We start from the raw sequence: 21640 nt of genomic DNA on the forward strand, positions 1-21640 counted from the left end.
AGAAAAAAAATACCCTGCCTACTACATGATTTTGGCATCTACTAGGCTTTTAACAACATCCAGAAAGAGAGCCATATTTTCAGCACTGCAAGACCTCTGCTGTCCATTGCTGCCATACATCTCACAGATGCCTCTAAAGGCAATCACCCCTTGCCTATATGAACTTGGGTGAGGGTTCTACGATGCAGCAACCTGTCTGCTCAGTGATTTCATGGACAATATACTGAAACATGACTGACTAGAGGAATTATCTCCTTGCATTGCTGACCGGCAAATGGATTTCAAACTCTGGTCCAGCTCTGGATGGCAACCTTCTAGGTGCACATAAATCATCCTGTTGAGTTTAGTGAGCAGAACTAGTACAGGGCATTTTCTTGGCAGTCATCTTTCTCAATACTTTTTCTGATGTTTCACTTCAATCTATATTAGCTAAAACATCAGCAGGACTCTACAAAACTACAGACACTCGAGGTAGGATTCCATATGTATTAGCCCTGACTAATAAAGTCTTGTGTGGATTCATATCTGAAATATTATTTTTAAGGCTGATGATCTAGCTCAGATTTGTCTAGCTTACATAAAGTGACAGGTTCGAGCCCCAGAACTGCAGATAAATAAATAAACAATTTTTTAAGGAATTAATCTTGAACAGGAAAAGGCTAGTCACTGATTGAATAAGAAAACACTCTTCATTTCTACTCGGGCTTCAGTTTTGACACTTCTTATACTTTGAATCTGAAATATCCCCTGAAGTTTTATGTGTTAAAAAGTTTGTTGGGGCTAGGGCTTTGTAGAAATGATTGGCTCTGATGTCCGTGGCTTCACTGACAGTGAAGCCCATCGATAGAATCCCAATTAGATAGTATTATTGGGAGGTGATGGAAACAGGGAGATGGGCCTGGCTAGAGGAATCTAGCTGCTATGAGCTTGCCTTTGGTGGTATACATTGTTCCCTCTCATTACCTTCTTTGTCTGCTTCTTACCTGCCATGGGCTGAGCAGTTTACTGCCAACACTGTCAACAGACCATGGAGTAATAGCTCCAGTAGCAGCAGCTGAAATCAGTCTCCCCTATGCTTGAACTTTATGTCAGCTTTCTGCCTCTGGTGATACAAATGACTGACACACCATTCTACAGGCCACTATAGGACTAGGGTCCACCACATGTGGTCAGTACTAAAGGAGAAAAAAATATTGTGAAAATTGAACAGTCTAGTTTAAGCCTAGAAGCAGCAGTCAGATGTTTGACCTTGTACAAGTCCAGTCATTTGTTTCCTGGTTTTAAAACAAGGGATTAAGGGGATAGCAATAAAGAAAGCCTTCAGCTGTTAATTTTGCCTACATCTAACTACTAACCCCTTCCAGCTTTCTTATCTCGGTCTTCACACACTGTAGCATCTCGGTCTCCATACAGACTTCTCTGTGCTGGTGACATCATCCCTGTGAAACATTCTTGATAGCAATAACCTTCACATCCGGAAGGAAATGTTAATGTTCTATCGCAGCTGTAACAAATTGTGGCAACTGCTGCCTGAAACAACACATATTCAACATCTCCAAATTCTAAGTGGCCAGAAGTTGGGTTTGGGTTTTCTGATCTTGGTTTCACAGAGAAGGCAGAGCAAGCTGCAGGCTCTACAGCTGGGCTCTTAAAAGAAGGCTCAGAGAATTTGGTTTGCAGCTCTTCCAGTTGCTGGTAGATTCCCCTTTGGGGGAGGCTTAGGACTGGGGACCTATTATATAGGATATGATCCCTGTGTCTCAGTGCCAGCTGCAGCTGTTGGAATCGTTCATACGTTTAAAGTCTCTGACTACACCTTCTGCTGAGTCTTATATTTCCAACCAGAAAAGTTTCTCTGCTTTTAAGGACTTATATAATTTATCTGGGTACATGAGAGAGTAAGACCCCTCTCTAAAAGTCTTTGATGTTAATTGGATAGTCACCTTTTCCATAAAATAACACATTCCCAAGTCCCAAGAGTGAAAGTATGGGCATAACTCTGGAGAGAGCATTGCTGTACCACTGCCACCATGAACCATGAAAGCAGAAACGGTACCAGAGGGAAAGAAGCCACTGTCTCTGACTGTGAGTTTTAGTTTTCTCTAACTCAAGCAGACCCTTGACAGTAGTCCCAATTTAGCTGTTATTACATAGGTGATGATTTACGTATATTTAACTATGTTACTTCATTTAATCCCCTCAAAATCTTATGCAATTCACCTATTAATATCTTCATTTTACATCTGAGGCATAAAAAAAAAACAACCTTTAAATACCTCGTCCACATAACCAGCTAAGTAGAAAAGCCAGAATTCAAAGCCAATTTGTGTGCCTGTGAGCCTACATCCTCAACACTATAAAGCTCACAAGCCAAAGGCTCACTGAGATCTTGTGATCTCACCAAGATTGTTAATGAAAATGCTGGAAAAGAAATCAGACCTGCACCAGATTTTGTGCAACCTGCTCTCCCTGGCTCGCCCCTTCAACACCCTCCTCCTCCTTCAGAGCTGATCCTGCCCTGCATTTTCCCTTACATTGTTAGTTACCACATATCACCGTCTTCTCCACACAGAGGAAAATAGAAGTCCTTTTGTGGTCAGAGTATTGCAAAATTTTGCAAAATAGTGGGACTTTTAAAAAATAGCATAAGTGTCATAGTTCATAATGCTCAAGTATTAATTTGACAGAACTAGATTAGAGGCTTGGAATGCTTCAGCATAGAAGGAAGAAAGAGTAGCTATCTAGATCAAAAGGAGATGAAAAGATTTCACAGCCTCAGAAATAGTATGCTACTTGACTATGTGATAATCATGCTTCGATTTGATGCAGAAGCCCTTGCTCAAGCATGCACAAGTGCAGGTGGTCCTCAGACTGCTATAGCCCACTGTATAATTGATGGCACACAATAGGAAAGTTCTCTGGTGCTGAATATTTATTTAGATGGGATAGAGAGAACAGCCACTGAACTCTCAGTCCCTGGTGGGCATCTTGAAATATTACTGAAGCTTCTTTCAAGTGCGAATTTGATGTGTTGGTCAGTTCCCTGACAGCCACTGTTTTCAGACACCTTCGCCAAACTCAGCAACTAATTGGGATGAGCCTCATTTGTCCAGCATTAGTAATTCTGGTTATTCGTCCCTGCTGATGAATTAATAACTTTATAAGGACTCTTTCATGGAATCACTAAATAGTCTATAAGTAATAGAGGGCACTAAAACCTAGAAAGAAAGAATACCTTATCCAAAGTCACCAAAAATTTTAGAAGTCAAATTCAGAATTCTAAGCATCTGGACCCTACTCACTTAGTGGCACACCAAGAGTCAAGGCATAGAAACAAAATTCTATGATGATTTTCTGCACTGTTCTCAGATTATGAGTTTTTAGAGAGATAGCTCTTCCCACATAATGTTGACTATTCTACTAAGGAATATTAAGATTTTTGAAGATATTTCTTTTATCTCCTAGGCTGAGACTATGTTCTAGATAGAGAAGATTATAGAAATTAAATTGCTTAACAAAAATAGATTTTTCCATTTAGTAAAAGTTTTTTTTTAATTTTCCTATATTTTAAAGGCTTATATCCACATCTTTTTTTATCTTATCTTTTGAAAATATCTTGTCATCTTTCTTTATCATTTGAAAACTAAAGCTATTACAGTCAGTAGCCCAAGATGCCAGCAAGTTATGATGAGATATTTAATGAAGAAATATAGTTTAAACAAGTTTTACTCAAAAGAAAAGAAGCTTGACAAAGTTCAAATTAAAATAAATTGCTACCATTGCTCTCTAATATCTAGAGTAAAGGCATTGGGATGGAGATTAAAGAAACACCCCTCACATTAGCTACAAAGCTGGAATTGATGATGTTGTCCAGTTGCTCATTTGTAAGTATTCAAAGCATAGTAGCCTGAGAAACTGGCCTTGTCCAAATATGTACAAAAGTGTGTGTCAGCCATATACTTCATTGAGGCCAATGATGAAGCAGGGCCACACCTAGATCAATTTCTCAGTCAAACTGCTATTATGGTATAGCAAGTATGCTGACCAGTTCAGTTTCCCATGTGTGTGCATGAGTGTGTTTAATGCCATGTTATTTTCCCATAGGTGTTGATTCCTGGGTCCACCATCACAATTCAGATCCAGAACTCCCACCCTCATGAGACTCTTTCCTGTTGTCCTTTTATAACTCCCCACCTCCTGTCTCCCTTCCCCCACTCCTAACCTTTGTCACCAGTCATCTATCCTCCTTTGCCACTATTTCAAAAATGTCGTGTAAATAAGATTGTGTAACATCCAATTTGGGGACATTGACTTTTTCAGCACAGTATACCTAGAGATCTTCCTAAGACTGCACCATGGTCTAAATGTATTTATCAGCTGTTTAAGCATCTCTCCAGTGACCAAGGCCAATTTCAAAACATTTATCAGAATGTTTGGGCTTTCTTCTCTTGTGAAAACAAAACAGAACAAAACAAAAACCCAAACTAGGTCTGCTTAGGTTACCTAGAGATCTGAAACATGTGTGGGCAGTAACTTACTTTAAGTTTGAGCCAAGAAAGTGATGTAGTCATTGTCATGTACTCTCTAAATAGCTTTTTTGTTTTTAATCAAAGTAACATTGGGTGACATTTCACTGATAATAAAAGCAAAAGTCAAAAATGTTCAACTGCAGCCCACAAGAAAGTAGAAGTTGTACATTGCCAAGTCGGATAACCTGAGTTTGGTCCCTGGACCCACATGGTAGAAGAGACCCAGTGCTGGCAAGCCATTATGTGACTTCCACACATGTGCCATTACACATAGGCACCTGCATACAGAAAGGCACGCATAGAGGAATAAAAGCAATTTTTAATAGAAGGTTAAAGTCCAACTTCTACTAAGTAGTTGATCTAGGATTAAAACCTGTCTTTACCATCTTAAGAAATGTACACCCAGTGGCTCTCACACACTAGATTGTCTATGGTTTGAAAGAAGCCACTCCACCAAGGATGCAGAGGCAGCATCCAAAGAGTGAGGTCTGTGGCAGTAAATACAGAAAGCCAAACCCCACCTAACTCAGTTCAGTTTAGCTTGAACAAAATGGGTTTTTCAACTTGTATTTTTTTTCCTATACCTGATGTCCCTGAAACTGGGTAGCAAACATCTTTTTACAAAAAAAAAAAAAAAAGCCAAAACAAACAAAATCTAAAACAAAACTATGAAGTAAGCAAATGAGTACACTGGCTAGAATTAACTGGAAGTATTTATGGCAAACATGGCGAAGAAACTTCTGATCTTGTCGGGCGTGGTGGCACATGCCTTTAACCCCAGTACTCGGGAGGCAGAGGCAGGCAGATTTCTGAGTTCGAGGCCAGCCTGGTCTACAAAGTGAGTTCCAGGACAGCCAGGGCTATACAGAGAAACACTGTCTCAAAAAACAAACAAACAAAGAAACAAACAAACACCCCAAAACAAAACAAAAAAGAAACTTCTGACCTGGGGGCTCCTGGAGGTTCAGTACTTGAAGAGGAGACTATACCTCAGTGTTGCCCACATGCTGATGTGACTTGGTTGTATAATGTTTTTGCCATAAGCTTTTCTATAAATCAATAGCAGCACTGCCTGACTTGTCAGGCTGGTTTTAAATGACACCAGAGCCCTGAGCTGGGGTCTCAGAACTGTCCCCTCCACTAGCTTCCTGTGTGAGGTCACTCGCCCACACAGCTTTGAGAAGATAACATCTTGCTTACTAGACAGAGATGAATTCCTTGCCAGAACGCTCATCAGACACTCAGCTGAACTCATCTCTTCCTCCTCCGCTTCCCTCCCTCAGTCTGGTTATTTATAGAGATCACAGGTGAATCGGGGAAATTATTACAGCGCAATGACTGCTGAAAGGCTAGAAGCTAAAGAAGATGGATTACCATGGCTCTGACATGATTTGTATGGATTTCCAAAATTAAGCTGTTCGGAGTGACCACCCTCCTCCCACCCAGGCCTTCGCATCTGCCCTGGCGATAACCTTCATCTGCACTTGGGAGTCCAGGAAGCTGGGCACGTTTCCCATTACTTTCAAGCGAGTGTGTAGGGTTCTTCTGGCCCCTCAGTAATAGCAGGGCTGCTGGTGAACAGGGTGATAAACACCCACTGAGAGGGATACAGCGTGAAAAGATCTCATCACCTGCCATTAGCTCCCGATGAATAATGCAGCATTTTCCTGGCAGGTGTCAGGGGTGGGAGGGAGAAGGGCTCCCCTGAATGTTCTGGTGGGCACTTCAGCAGCTAGTAAGAGACAAGAGCAACAGATGCATGTGACAGAATTACACAAGCCATTGTGTTGTAAAAGAAAGGACAATTTTACTCCAGTCTCCCCTGCCGGTTTCTTTTCTTTCTTTCTGCACCCTGACAGTGAAGGCAGGCAAATGTGCCTTTCCCCTAGACTTGAAATGCTCTATATCCTGTCCCCTTGCAAAGGGATAGCTTCTCTCTGCTTTCAGTTGCCTCAGGTTTGTATACCTTGATCAGGGTTTTGCATTTATGGGTCTTTCTTATGTTTTCATTACATTCTACAAGCTTAGGTTAATAGAAATGTGGAAACACGGAAAAGTCACCATCTCTCTGTCCATCTGTACCCAGCTGTGCATCACACGCAGACACATTCACTCTGTAATTTGGAACCAAGTCAATGGTTGGCTACTAGGCTAGTTGTCTTTGAGAAGCTGCCCCGATGAGATGAGAGCAGCCACACAACCCCAAAAAGACAGAACTGACTGCCTCCTGCTTCTTCACAACATGCACATACAAACATTCAGCTCTCTCTCACTCCCTCTCTCTCCCCCTGCCTCTGTGTGTGTGTGTGTCTCGGGAGTTATGGGATGTTGATGATTTATAGTCTCAGAAGTTAGATTAACTTCCCTCCAAAACAGAACAATTTCTGAGCACTGAGCAGTGGAATTTTTGGTGTGATTCATAGAAGTTAATTTTTATGTAACTTTCCACATAGCTACGCATGAGGGCCAATTAGCCACCACTCTCTCCCCTAAGGTCTGTGTTTTCTAAAAGCAGAACTTCTGACACTCAGACATGGCTCCTTCCCTTTTAGTTGAGGAAATGATGCTCCATGCCTTCCTTCCACATAATGAGGGAAGACAAGGGCTGAGCCAGACAGAACCATCTTAAATTATAGCTATGCTTGCTTTGGAGATTATTGATATCCCATTTTTGTTCCCTTGGCTCTCAATTTCTCAATATCTTGACAAAATCTAACACATTTAAACAGCAAAATAGGAATGAACCTGCTCTAGAGCATGGGGCACATATAGCCAATATATGCTACATCTTTCCCCAAGACATTGTATTGCCATCAGCAATTCATTAGTATCTTATTTAGACTTAATCACATTAAACATATCTCATATTCTCAAATCATCATAGTTGCTTAGCTCCTCAAACTCCTAGTCCCTCATTTGAAAATCTCTAATGGGCTGGTGAGATGGCTCAGTGGGTAAGAGCACCGGACTGCTCTTCTGAAGGTCTGGAGTTCAAATCCCAGCAACCACATGGTGGCTCACAACCATCTGTAACGAAATCTGACTCCCTCTTCTGGAGTGTCTGAAGACAGCAACAGTGTACTTACATATAATAAATAAATAAAATCTTAAAAAAAAAAAAGAAAATCTCTAATATTCACTCAACTCAACAATATATGGTTTGTACATATAATATGTCACAAAATGGAGTTAAGTGCAGAAGCTAGCCATGTGTCTATCTCCTATTCTTGTTGGAGCCTATTCTTCTTGAGTAGACAAGTAATGTATACATAATCAAATAAATAAAATTTACACACACACACCTATATATATATATATATATATATATATATATATTCCTAATTCTCTGGTAATAGACAGGGATGTAGGCAATAAATGTACAGTTGCAGGTTCCACTTCTTTTCTGTCAATTGATCAAATGCATTAACTTTTATGCTTCCAAAAAATGATGGGGAAATTAATAAAACAAAAAGGTATCAACAGAGGCAAAAGGAAGCCAAGATTAAGGATGAAGGAATTTTATTGAAGAAAATTGTGTTGGGAGGAAAGGCAGGGGGGGCAGAGAAAGACTGAGGTGGTCACTGCAATACAATGCAAGTCTAATCCCAGGTACAGAAAGAAAGGGTGTGGGCCTTGTGAGAAGAGTTCTAGACTGCCATGCAGTCTAAGAACATTCCAAAGATTCCATCACAGACTCCTGGAGCCAAAATAACCTGTCAGCAAAGTACCACATCTCCCAGGAACAGCCCAATAAGTCCACTGGGCATAGCTTCAAACACAGCAGCTGGGGCCCTATTATGAATGTACTTCTGAAATTTCATGTGTTGCACGCTTAACCATCAAATTCACATGTTGGTATTTGGAGATTAGGTTTAGGGGAAGTGGTTAGGTAAGGTAAGAGGGTGTGGACCCACTGTGAAATTAGTCATCATAGAAAAAGAAAAACAGAGCTGGAATATTTGTGCAGTCTCAATGAACTGGTGAAACTGTTCTCAACACAGCAGAAAGGCCCTCCCTCACTAAACCCCACTGCCTTTTGCTTAGACTTCCAAGCTTCTAGAACTACAATGTAAATAAGCCTCAGTAATGTTATAAATTACCTGCCCTTGAGTATTTTGTTATAGCAATAGAAAAGGGAATAAGATGGGTTTTCAATCAGTCATATTCTCTGTAGAAGATCTGTAAGACTCAGTCTAAAGGCTTCATTAGCAAACCATAGAGTACAGAAGAGAACATTTCCAGGCAGAGGAAAACAGCAATGACCACACGGTGAAGTCAAGAACTACTGGAACAAGTGAGAAGTGTTTGGACTGATTTGATAGTGATCAAAAATAGATAGGCCCAGGATGATGCTGGACCAATCACAGAGATACAGTGGTTTGGTTGCAGAATGGGCTCAGTTAGCTGGGCATTGCTTCCCATGCTTTAAACACATAAACCTCAGCTTCTACAGGGAGCTGTTATTCCAAATACAGATACACAAAATTAAAGAGACTGTGAGGCATTCCGAAGGTCTCATGACCTGTATGTATGAGAGCTGAGAGTCAACCCCAGAGTTGAGTTTTATTTTCAACCACTGCACAGAAATCCTATGTATCTATCATCTCTGTCAAGGGCTCTAAATTTTGTTTAGAAACCCAGGAAGGAGACTATGGAGAAGGTACACTTCATTAAAGTACATGCCATACAAGAGTGTGGACTTGATTTCAAATTCCCAGACTCAGAAACTGGAAGCATAGGTACAGCTTCCAGGATACCAGACCTTTTACAGGGTTAGAGAGGCAGGAAGGAGAATTCACAGAAGCTCGTGAGCCAGATACCTTGGCCTACATGGCAGAAAAAAAATGAAAGTTTCCATGTTATAACATACACTTGCATGATATTTTTACACACTGAATGAAACATGGAGTTTGCATGTGACAGCAAAGTAGAGAAGTCTGTTATAGGCCTTGCATGCTATCTGATATTAGTGAATTTCAAAAATGATAGCATCTGGCAGTCACAAGGATGGATATTTGTTCAAACATAGAGGCTACTTGGGAGATAAAATACTCCAAGATAATTTGGTTCTGCAACATTCCAACTCTCCACCATCACTAAAGTTTGAGTCAGTCAATCAAGCTTGTAAAATGTTCCATACAAGTGCCTTTTTATGAGTATTTCACAATAGAATTAATGAATGTATACTAACACAGCCATTCCAGTGCAGCTACTCATCCTATGAACCTCTTAAGACTTTACACTGAAGCACAAGTAATTGCCTGAAGTTTGAATTCACAAAGGCTGCAATCACATGAGCAACTCCAGCCCAATTACAGAACTACAAGCTTCCCTGCCAGTTAGGTATTGTGATCCCTTCAGTGACCAAGGCAGAGAGGAACGCTGAATGGCACCTGGGGAGACCCCTGATTCAGCCAATAGAACTTTGGAGCAGAAATGTGTCATCATCTGTTGATGATCGCTTCATTCAGGGAAGTGAACCTGAGATGCAGCTGAGTTTAGAAGACAGCAAGCAGTGTGAGCCGCCATTTTGCACCACCAGGCCACAATGTTGGCCTCCATAGAAGAATGCTCTCCCCAAAAGAAACTGGTAAATGCAGGATAACCTTGACCATCTTAACCCCTTTAATTCTTCTTTTGACTTTTGACCACCAAGGTTCCTACTGTGACGTTCCTCACAGCTATTGTTCAAGAAGCTTGCTTTATAGAAAATAAGGAATGCAGTGGACCATTTTCACTGAGTTTCTTTATCAGCCCAAAGACTAGAAACAGTACTTCAAGAGATTGGACAATGCCTTCCAGGAGGCAGTCTGTTTTCCATATAGAAAGCCATTTCTACCACAGCTAAAATGCCAGGATACTGGATATGAAAGAGGCTTATCTCACTATGTCTTTAATGAGCCACTAGAAAGGTTTTACTTTCAGTTCCCCTTACTTAAGCTCTGATGGTCCACAGGTCTTCATTTCTGAGGAAGAAATGCCTCCATGGGAAACCTAGCAGTTCTCTGGAACTGGATGCTGGAATTGGTACTTAAACATTCTCAAAGCTTATGCTAACGAGACAACAAGCTAAATCTTTTGAAAGTTGTCAGAAGCAAAATGGAATCTCTTTGTCAAACCTTCACAATAAATAGACTCAGGATATTAGGATTTCATATATACCTATCAGTCTGACATTAGGACCAGAAGAATCCACTAAGACCACAAACTTGAAAAAAGCCTGCCATAATTGTGCATAATACCATCAATTCTGCAAATATAGTTACCTAACAACTGCCTGTTCAAACTTGGATTCATAGAACTTCATCATTGATATTTATAGCCAAAGATTATAATTACAAAGCAGTTTATATAACCCTCATATTTTTATACCCGCACAAGCTCTTTGAATAGTTTATTAAGATATACATATGCTTATTGCAATAGTCATTAATTGTTTACTAATATCTTGAGAATCTCTGTGCTTATTATTTAGGTGGACTCTATCAAATGGCATCTATATTCATAGAAATGACAGATAGTATTGGGGGAAATTGGTTCAAAGGTTTGGCCACCATAGCTACTAAGACTATTGTAAAGCAAGATCTGTGGGGCTGAGACTATGGGGCTCCATCACACAGAAGAGGGTTACTAAAGCAAGAAAGATAAGGTCATCCTGAATGGTGAAAGATTCCGGTAACTGCCAAGGCAATGAAAACAGTGAAGCCACCCCAGGTGTTTGCACACTATGCTTAAGGTAGAGATGTTTGCTTGACTTAACTACAAGACACAGTGGCCACCATTCCTCTGGGGAGGACTGGCTTGAAAAATGGTAAGACTAATCTATCTTGTGGTGCCGTGTTTTCATTTCAAATTATTGGAAGATGATTGGTTACCTGTGTCCCCATGCTGCCTATATGTTTAACCAGGATAAACACCACCCTGTTAAATTTATCCTCAGATAGTAGCATTGTCTTAGCCTCAGTGTCAATCGAAGACCTCTTTCTTGAACTGAACTTCAATCTAGTCAGTGATTAAAAAGATTGTATAAGGAAATACAGCATGTACTAACTGAAGTTAATTTTAGATATTGTCCATAAAATATGTTTATATAGACATCTTAGAAGAGTGTTGAAAATAGTTACTGAATTTTTTTACTTGTCTCACCAACTAAGGTAATTTTTAATGAGGATTCTAAAAAAGTCAAATCTATAAGAAATAAAATATAAAAAAAAACCCACAAAATTTGTATTTGTGAGATGAAGTAGGGGTAAGATAGAAGGAATGAGAGTCAAAAGAATTGTGAAACAAAATCAAACTATAATTTGTCAAGTTATACCCTCCATCAAAAATATGTTAAAATACCATCTAATGGCACATTAGTTAGTTCTCTACTGTTGGTATAAAACATGACCAGGGAAACCTATGAAAGAAAGTATTAAATTGGGCTTCCTATTCCAGATGGTGAAAGTCCATGGTGGCAGAGTGATAACCAAACAAAGACATTGAGTCAGGAATGGCTGAGAGCTCGCATCTTGAATCTATATACAAGAAGCAGAGAAAGTGCAGCTGTGGATCGTGGGAGACTTCTGAAGCCTCAATCCTCAATCAGTGGCTCGCCTCCTCTAACAAGGCCATACCCACTAGTTTTTCCCAAATGGCGACCAAATGGGGACCAAGTATTCAAATGCCTGAGATTAATGAGGGTTATCTCATTCAATCTGCCACATTCCATTCCCTGGCCCCCACAGGGTTCTGACTATTAAACTACAAATGCATTCAATCCAACTCCACAAATCCCCACAGTCTTTCATAGATTCAACACCATTTCAAAGACCAAAGTCAAAAACTCCTCAAAAACAATGCCAAATTCCATACTTCCAACCCAAAATGTCACATATTTATTACCTCTCCAAAACAGAGGGATTGAGGCATAGTAAAGAAATTCTAGATCCAACCAAGATTGTACCTACAAGGGCAAACTCTTAATCCTATAGCTCTGTACCTGGTGCCATACCTGAAGGCTTAAATGGCTCTGTCCTTCCAGCTTTGCTGTCTGTGACAACCAGAGTTCGATTTATGGAAATGAAGTTGTTGAGAATGTAATCAAGTGAGTGAGAGCACTCATTGTTCAAGCTTTGGGACCTGAGGTTGAATTCCCAGCACCCTTACAAAAGCACAGCTTGTGGCTTTGTGCTTGTGATCCCAGCACTGTAGATAACAAAAACAGGGGAATCATCCAGGCTCCAGGCTCAGTGAGAGATCCTGACTCAAGGGAATAAAGTTCAGAGTGACAGTGAAGAACACAGTTTCCTCCTTTGGTCCCCAAATACAGGAACGTGAGCACCAGGACACAGACATAGGCACAGGCACATGCACATACACACACACCAAAAAGAGAGAAAATAATGTAAATTAAATAAAATCATAGCAGAGAATATGAAATCTAATAAGTGCTATCCTTACACAAAGGTAGAATGCAGGACTACTGCATAAAGGTGATGTGGTGCCAGACCAGCGATTAAAAGGATGCATCTACAAAGATGAAGACTCCTTGGGAAGGTTAGCAACCACCAGAAGCTAGAAAAAAGACACAGAACAGATTCAGATTCTAAGATCATCCAGGAGGAATCAAAACCCTGTTGACTTTGGCATTGGACTTCAAGTCTGCAGAACCACGAGAGACCACATATCTGCTGTTTTAATGCCCAAATCAGCAGTACTTTACCAGAACCACTGAGTGATTCTACTATATTGCACTAGCCTAGAATTGGTTTTTAGGTTTTGATTTTAATTTGTCCTTCACAAGTGTTACAAAGTATTTAACAAGAACTAAATTTTGAAAATGTTTCAGTTGAAGCAGAAGCCAGGCAGAGGAGGGCTGTCACAGCATCAGTAGCTAATGTAACTGTGCCAGCTCAGAAGACACTGGGTCAAGACATTTTGTTTTCCAACCTTCTCAGATGAGAAATACATCATTCAGTGGCGCTTGGTGAATGTTCCCTTGATAAATGGCAGTCAGCAGGTATGGAGAAAGTAAAACCGTTTGACCCACAGCAACGTCTCATCCTGGGACCCCAACAAAAGAGAGCCTTGGGAATGTTTCTTACCAAATCTCTTAGCACATGCTGCTGCTGCTGCTGCTGCTGCTGCTGCTGCTGCTGCTGCTGCTGCTGCTGTTCTTATAACAGAAATTGTAAGCCAATACCTGAGGGAACAGGCTTCTATTAACAGGTGTGTGTGGTAACAAAACTTATCACAGATTTTTGTTAGCTATATCAGCTATGCATGAAGAAAACTGAATTAAAATGACCCACTTTTTCAGCTATCAAAACCACTTGTTAGCATCATGTTGCTCTCAGAATGTGATTAATTTGTATTAATTTTAGCATAACCATGACCTCAAAATTGTATGTACTTTTTTTTAGCAAAGCTAACCGTATATTTAGGAGAACTTTCTCAGTGTTAAGAATAAGGGGTAGAAATTTTTTTTGTAAGAAACACTTGATGCTATAGTTAATGTTTTTATTGCTAGTTTATTAGATTATGTGGGAACAAAGTTGTACATTCCTTTTAGAGTCATTCTTTCATGTGTGTGTCTGTTTTGTGTGTGTGTTATATAAAGAGAATAATAAAAGAATAGAGGGAAAAACAGAAATTAGAAGGCATGTGGTCCATATTCTGAACAGATTAAAAATTTCACCTTCAAGTATACCTCATTGATTGTTGGAATTAAGTGCCTAATTTGTGTTTGTTTAAATTATGCTAAATAATTTGCTCTGAGATAGCACATTTATGTAGAATCATTCTCTCCTAATGAAGACAATTAATTCCTATGACGCACTTCTTTGACAGTGACTTTGATAACTAACAGCAAATCAAATGCACAGAGAGCTGCTGTCTGCAATCGCAGATAAAAGGAAACTGATGGGAAACAAATCCTTTAATGCACTGAAGGATCTTCACAGTGCTGAGCTCAGAACAGAAGGGCAGCTTTCAAAACAATGTCAAAAGGCAAAGAAAGTGCCTGCAGCGGCAGCTTTTACATAGGAAAGGCCAGTGTACAGCTGATCCTCCAAAAGAACACCTTTATGATTTCAAGACCCTACAGTAGAGTAAAAAAGTATTCAAATTACTACATTTAAGTGAGATTTAAGATGACTTCCAGAAAAATGCCTATCTGACTTTTCACATTCTTGAAAGCACATCTCCTCCAGAACAGAGCAAGGCACAAGCCTATCCTCCAAAGACAGTGAAAGAATCTACCAATGGTTCTTGGGTTGTCTGTTCAAAGTATCCTGCAGCCTCCCAACACACACGATTAAAACACTGGATCCCCAGAGGACACGTCCTTAAATGTGACCTTGACTGACTGGAACAGTTTGATGCTACATGGACTGGACCTTTCTTCCAATCAAACAATGAATCTCTTGCCAGGACACTCGGTTAAGATAACAAGTGACTTGTTTGGTTTTGTACATGGCAGAAATATGAACAGAGAAGCCACTAAGAAGGCATCTTTTATTATGTGCATTGGAGGTCTGTGACAGAAGAATAGGAAGGGGAAGGGGAAGAGGAAGCAAGAGTTGCAGGGAGTGACAGAAAGATGAAACTTCATCTTGAATTTCAGTTCCTGGGGACTAGCTGCAACCTATAGTCTAAGAAACCTTTATACATATGTGTGTGTGTGTGTGTCTGTGTGTCTGTGTGTGCATATGTATATATATATATGAGTGTGTGTGTATATGTGTGTATGCAACCTGTAATCTAGCATATATATATATATATATACATATATATGTAGATATACATATATATATGTGTGTGTGTGTATCTTACCTTCTTCAGTACCCATTTTCTTTTCCTTTTCTAATATTATTATTATTATTATTATTACTTCATTTTTTTACGGTCAAGTCATTATCCCCCTCCCAGTCCACCCTCTGACTGTTCCTCATCCCGGGACCATTTTAAAAATTATTGCTACTCTCTATTGGAGGTATGATTTTTCTTTATTTTTTTTCTTTTGTAAAATGTCAAGCATACAAAACTGGTAGCTATTAGAACTGGATGAGTCTAAGCAGTGTGGGTGGGGTTCATGAATCACATGTGGAACATGCTAGGACTTCTTATAAGGTCAGCCTGCACATCCATGGCAGGAAAGCTGTGCAGAGTAACAAATAACACGTGCATCCTAGGAGCAGTCGGAGAGTAGGAGACAATCTGCATCCAAGGACAACTGATTTCTCAACAAAAACACTACAGCCACAAAACAGTGGACCACCAACTTGGAAGCTATGGAAGAGAACTGCCAACCTGCAATTCTAAATCCTAGCGACAATATCCTCCATTATTAAGGTAAAGACCTTTTAAGAAAAAAAGAGCAAAACAAACTTTTCAGCATGCTTGATCTAAAGTGGAAGTTTAGCAGGAAGGAGACAGAGGGAAAGAAGATGAAATTAAGAGAATTAATTTTTATAGAGGGCCAAAAACTACACTTGGGAATGCTACCATACATATTACTAGGTATAGAAGGCACTGAGTACCTACACAAAAGACTAAGATTGCATTTCCTATAAAGCATTTTACGTGAAAAATGATCGTGAGTATTTGACTCTAAATCCACTTTCCAATTTATTAACTTTTCTCTGAATAAAGAACAAGTGAGAAGATCAGACAAACTAACGTGCAGACAACTACACAAGTTGAAGAAAACCATCTTTCTTATTGGTAACTGCCTGAATTCTTCAGACGTTTAATGCCATTTTAAAATTCTCAAGATTGGAAAGAAATCAAAACCCAAAAGGTGTAAAAGTCCAGGTCAATGAACAAATGACAAAAAATCTTTATTCTGGTAGATAATTGTAAAACACTTACAGATGGAATTCAAGCAACTATTGCAGTTTATTGAATTACCTTCTTAATTTTCTCAACTCCACATCCTGATTATGACATTTCAATTAGCAAGGAGACCTGCAGAAGCCAAAAGGCAAGGTGAGTACTTTTAGGGACTTTCTTGGAACTATGGACTGGATGTTTGTTCCCATTTTGGCAGGTTTTGGTGCCTATGTGCTAGATTTTAAGGTCAAAATGGTCACTCTAACACGTTGTGAATTGTGCTAAGGTCTGAAAGTCTTATTCCCCAATGGTTCTATGGTCATGAGTTAAATATTGTACTCATCTTAGGGCAGAGGAATATATCGTCTCCTTAGTACTAATAATTTAACAGTTTAAAGTAAATTTAAAAGTAAATTAAGAGTAATTTAATAATTTGTTCTTTGCTTTACATAGTTAGGTAGTCAGTTATGCAGAGTTCTATCGTGAAAGCTAGAAGCAAAAAGTCCAGCAATGGCCATAAGTACAGGAGTTTACCAGCAAGACCAGGAGAGTAAGTATTGATACCAGTTGTCATATTCTTGGTGTGTCTTTTCTTCTTTTCTAAAGTTATTCCTGACCACGGCTAAACTTTCTCTAATTAGCCCACATTGGATGTCATAGAAGCAACAAGTTTCTCCAAGTTCAATAGAGAGACATCTTTGTTTCATGAAAAGGAGGGCTAATCCTCTGTGATTCTGATGAGCAACCTTAACTAAGGAGTCACCCTGATCTTCCAAACAGGAAAAAGAATTCTCCTTATAGCCCAGATCTATGTCTACTTAAGAATTGTGTTCCTTAAAGATTGTATGTCTCACTATTGGGGCCAAAGTTTTAATTGCAGCAGAGCCTACCTACCATGCCTAGCCACATCGGGGTGAGGATGAGAATGGAACATCTCACTGAGAACAAGGAGGCTCAGAATCTAGATTAAGTAGGCCCTGGCCTCTTCTCCTTTATAGGTGACCATCTGAGGAGTGACACACATGAGGACGTAAAGGAGTGGAATCTCCTCCAGTGCAAACAATTCAGAGTATGCACATTTGGTTAAGCCATTAGTGAAAGCAAGCCAGGTAGTGTCTGGGGCCTGGAAATATGTTTGACCATAGTTCCTGGATTTAACCTGGTATATGTGGTTATAGGAATCTGCATACGGGGGAATTTCTCGGAGAATCTTTGTGATACTAAGCAGGTACCCCTTGCTTACAGGTGCTCCAGGTGTGCTTAGGTTGGTCCCATTTACAGTTGTTAGTATTGGAAGTAGAATTTATTGTTTGATTAATTCTATTTCATTGATCAGTGTGTCTGTCTCTGTACCAATACCATGCAGTTTTTATCACTATTGCTCTGTAGTACAGCTTGAGGTCAGGGATGGTGATTCCCCCCAACTGTTCTTTTATTATTAAGAATTGTTTTTGCTATTCTGAGATTTTTGCCTTTCCAGATGAATTTGAGAATTGCTCTTTCCATGTCTTTGAAGAATTGTGTTGGGATTTTGATAGGGATTGCATTGAATATATAGATTGCCTTTTGTAGGATGGCCATTTTTACTATGTTAATTCTGCCAATCCATAAGCACAGGAGATCTCTCTATTTTCTGAGATCTTCTTTGATTTCTTTCTTGAGAGACTTGAAGTTATTGTCATGCAGGTTTTTAATCTGTAGTGACAGAACCTAACAAAAATAACAAAGGAAATGGGAAAGTAATTTATTCTTCATTGCAAGTAAAATGCATGTGATCTCATCTATTTCTGGATACAGACACTCAAGGCTTTCTGGCCCATCCTTTGGCTTCAACTCCTAAGTTAAAAGTAAGCAAAGTATGTGAACTATTAACATTCATGCTTAGAAGCTCCAGCCAAAAGCAAGTACCTCTTCCCAACAGTATTAACAAGAGTCCTCAGATCACCTTCAATCCTTGAACCCCAATCTCTTTATAAACCATAAGTGGGTCATTTCTAAGATATGTGTCCATTCTTTGAATCATGGTAGGAACCAACTATACTGATCAAAACAATGAAAGGTTGTTAACTAATGTTAAAGAAGGAAAATCTGCTCTTGTTACCAAAGGTGGGGGCGGTGGGGGGAGTGAACAGTAAGACACTTAGTCAGGGTTTCTATTCCTGCATAAACATCATGACCAAGAAGCAAGTTGGGGAGGAAAGGTTTTTTTTTTTCATCTTACACTTCCACATTACTGTCCATCACCAAAAAAAGTCAGGACAGGAACTCAAACAAGGCAAGAACTTGGAGACAGGAGCTGATGCAGAGGCCATGGAGGGTGCTGCTTGCTGGACTGTTTCTCCTGGCTTGCTCAGCTTACTTCCTTATGGAACACAGGACTACCAGCCAGGGAGAGCACCAACCACAACGGGCTGGGCCCTCCCACCCTTGATTACTAATTGAGAAAATGCTTTTAGCTGGATCTCATGGAGGCATTTCCTCAAGGGAGGCTCCTTTCTCTGTGATAACTCCAGCTTGTGTCAAGTTGACACCCAAAACCACCAAGTACAGAGACAGATAGAAAGGGGAGTCTTTCTACGGGAAAAGAAAGTGAGTTACTAAAGAGGTTCATATTGCAGGGGTATCTGAGGCATCCAAATGTGAACGTGTGAAGCTTCCTCTCCATCACGGTACCACTTTGCCATCCACAGCATCTGATTTTCAAGGATACACTCCACACAGACTCCTTTCTGGTATACAACTGACAACTATCTGGGATCATCCCTCATGTGGTCCATACAGTACACTCCTGTGTCACTGGTATCTGAAAGTCTAAGGTACCATGTAAAGCCTGGAAGGGACATATCTTTGCTCAGCTACACATACAGCTTAATAACCTAAGTCCTAAGCACTTACTTTTTTTTTTTTTTTTTTNCCTGGAACTCACTTTGTAGACCAGGCTGGCCTCGAACTCAGAAATCCACCTGCCTCTGCCTCCCAAGTGCTGGGATTAAAGGCGTGTGCCACCACGCCTGGCTGCATTTACATTTCTTATTCACAGATAACATTGTCAGTTCCTTGTGTTTTTTTCAACCCCTGGGTTCACAAGGTCTCTGTGCTATTCACAATCTCTCTTGTTCGGTGTGAAGTAGAAGGAAATCTCACCAGCAATGAAAACTATCATGCTTTCCACAAAAAAATTCTCCTTTCTGTTCACTTTAATTTTTTAATATCTGCTTACTTTAATAACCAAAATTAGTAAAAATCAACAGAATATTTCTCTTTATAATTTTCCTGGTACAACTCACAATAATCAATTACAAGGGTGGAATATCTAAAACCACCAAAAAAAAAAATAGTAGATGACATTTCACAGTGGTCTTTATTCAGTCCTTTAAAAAACATAAATTACATTCTTGATTTCTATTAAAATACTTTAACATTTTTAAATTAAATTCTACTTGTTTCCTTATAATTTTATAATTTCCTTATATAATTTTTGAAATCCTAGTCATTTCCTATGAGTTCAGTTTATACATAATACTTTAATTAGACTGTTTCTTTCTAGTGTTCTATGCCACCTCATGTTCCACAGTTTGCATAGACACCTCAGCTGAGGAAACTGACTCACTAGGCACAGACTGTTCTCAGTCTTTTGCCTCAGACCATTGATTCCTTGACTAAATCATGTGAAGGTTCAAACTGAGTATTCCCTAACACTGAGCCTCTCCTGATTGGAGGTACCCCTAGAGGAAGAAACCAAGTGGTTCTTAATGTGAACCATGCTGGCTAAGTTCTCTGTCCTGTGAAGATTCTGGCTTCCTGTAAGAAGGTGAGGTGTTGATTTTGAACAGAAAGATTCTCCAGCTCTTAATCTATTTTACCAAAGATAATCCTGAGGGGCTGCTCCAAGGACCACATAGATGTTAGCAGGGTTTGCAATATCTGGAATGGAGAGGCTATATGCCAATGCTCAATAACCTGTTGTTCTTTTGGATATTTTGATTGCCCAATTGGACACTCATTCGTTTTATTAAAGGGGCGATGCTTAGAATGACCAGTTACCAAGGTTTCCCTCTGGTTTTCTTTGGAAGGGTAAAACATGGAGGGGGCAAATGTTAGTGTGTTTAAGAAATTCTTGAAATCTGCTTGGAAAATGAAGACAATTTCTTGCCTTGTGTGTGGAGTGTTCACTCTGAAGACTAGACACATTTATAGTTGGCATGACAAAAAACAAGTTTTCATTTTTCTGAGCACAACCTCAAAACAGAGGCTGAATCGGACTAGCACAAGTATCTTTGAGCTAGTACAGGGCTTATCCAAAGAGCAAAAGAGCAAATACTAAACCTTTTGGCCTTCCTATGCTAATGAGAACATTACTCTGGCCAAAGTGCTTGAATACATACCTTGGAGCCTTTCGGCAAATCTACTTCCCATCTTTTTGGTCATCCGTGAGCAAGCATGTGGCTTGGCTAAGTCTTGAGAGGACACTATTTCAAATGGGTGGACGTCATCACAGGTTTCTCAGATATAGAAGGAAGACAGTGACAGATGTGGAAGGACACTAGCCTTCTCCTGATATTGCTGGGTCCTGAGAAACTTCTAGAGCAGAACATTCATTAGATTATCTTCTTGCTGAGAGACTAATACCTTTGGGGACTCTTCTATTCATGACATCACTCCTTCCTCTGGCATTGAGGCTGCCTCATGTTTGATAACATAAGGCTTTATTGATGATGCTCTGTCTAGACTGGCCAGGTAGCTTGCTATCCTGGGAGACGTCAGGCAACTAAGTCTAGGATCACCTGGCAAGGCTAGCCCAGCTGTAGAACATGAACACACTTAGGCTGCAGTCCCTAAATAAAACCCTCCCATTCTGTACATTGACATGATGAAGTAGACCTCTGCAGCTCTGAGCAGGAGTACACCTCTGCAATGGAGTCCCACTACAACTCCTCGGTTGGTAGTTTACATACCAACCAGTTAAGTGGTAGTTTGCATAACTAGATGCCTTCATAACACCTTCAAAATCAAGCATGGGTGATCTAGCATCTACTGTCTCTCTTTGGAATGACAAAGTATTAGCCACCTCTTGCTTTTATCTTCTGTCTCCCACCAATACTGAGATACAAAAGAATATCATGTTAACATCCTATTAAACTGACTGGGTCCTTCCAAATCTTATCCTCCAAAATGTTATTGTGGGATTGATAATCTATCTAACACAAAGTGACAGGCTCAAGAGATACTCCTGGCTCTTACAGAGGATGGGATTCAGTTCCGAGCACCCACATCAGGCAGCTCACTACCACCTG

The 21640-nt window shown here is 39.9% G+C and overlaps 1 long non-coding RNA gene across 3 annotated transcripts in view; it reads right to left on the reverse strand.

Annotated features, from left to right (window-relative positions):
• Positions 1-13624: 13624 nt before the first annotated feature.
• LOC115029994 overlaps positions 13625-21640 on the reverse strand; it is a 30137-nt gene continuing 22121 nt past the window's right edge. For 2 of the 3 annotated variants that reach the window (XR_003835587.1, XR_003835585.1), the window contains 3 exons: positions 20732-20927; positions 16425-16481; positions 13625-13716 (listed from right to left, as the gene is read on the reverse strand). This is a non-coding gene — a long non-coding RNA (uncharacterized LOC115029994). The remainder of the gene's footprint in view (positions 13717-16424; positions 16482-20731; positions 20928-21640) is intronic. The other variant, XR_003835586.1, reaches the window with a different exon arrangement.

This window comes from Mus caroli, chromosome 19 (assembly GCF_900094665.2).
Source record: "Mus caroli chromosome 19, CAROLI_EIJ_v1.1, whole genome shotgun sequence".
NCBI classification, from domain to species: Eukaryota; Metazoa; Chordata; class Mammalia; order Rodentia; family Muridae; genus Mus; species Mus caroli.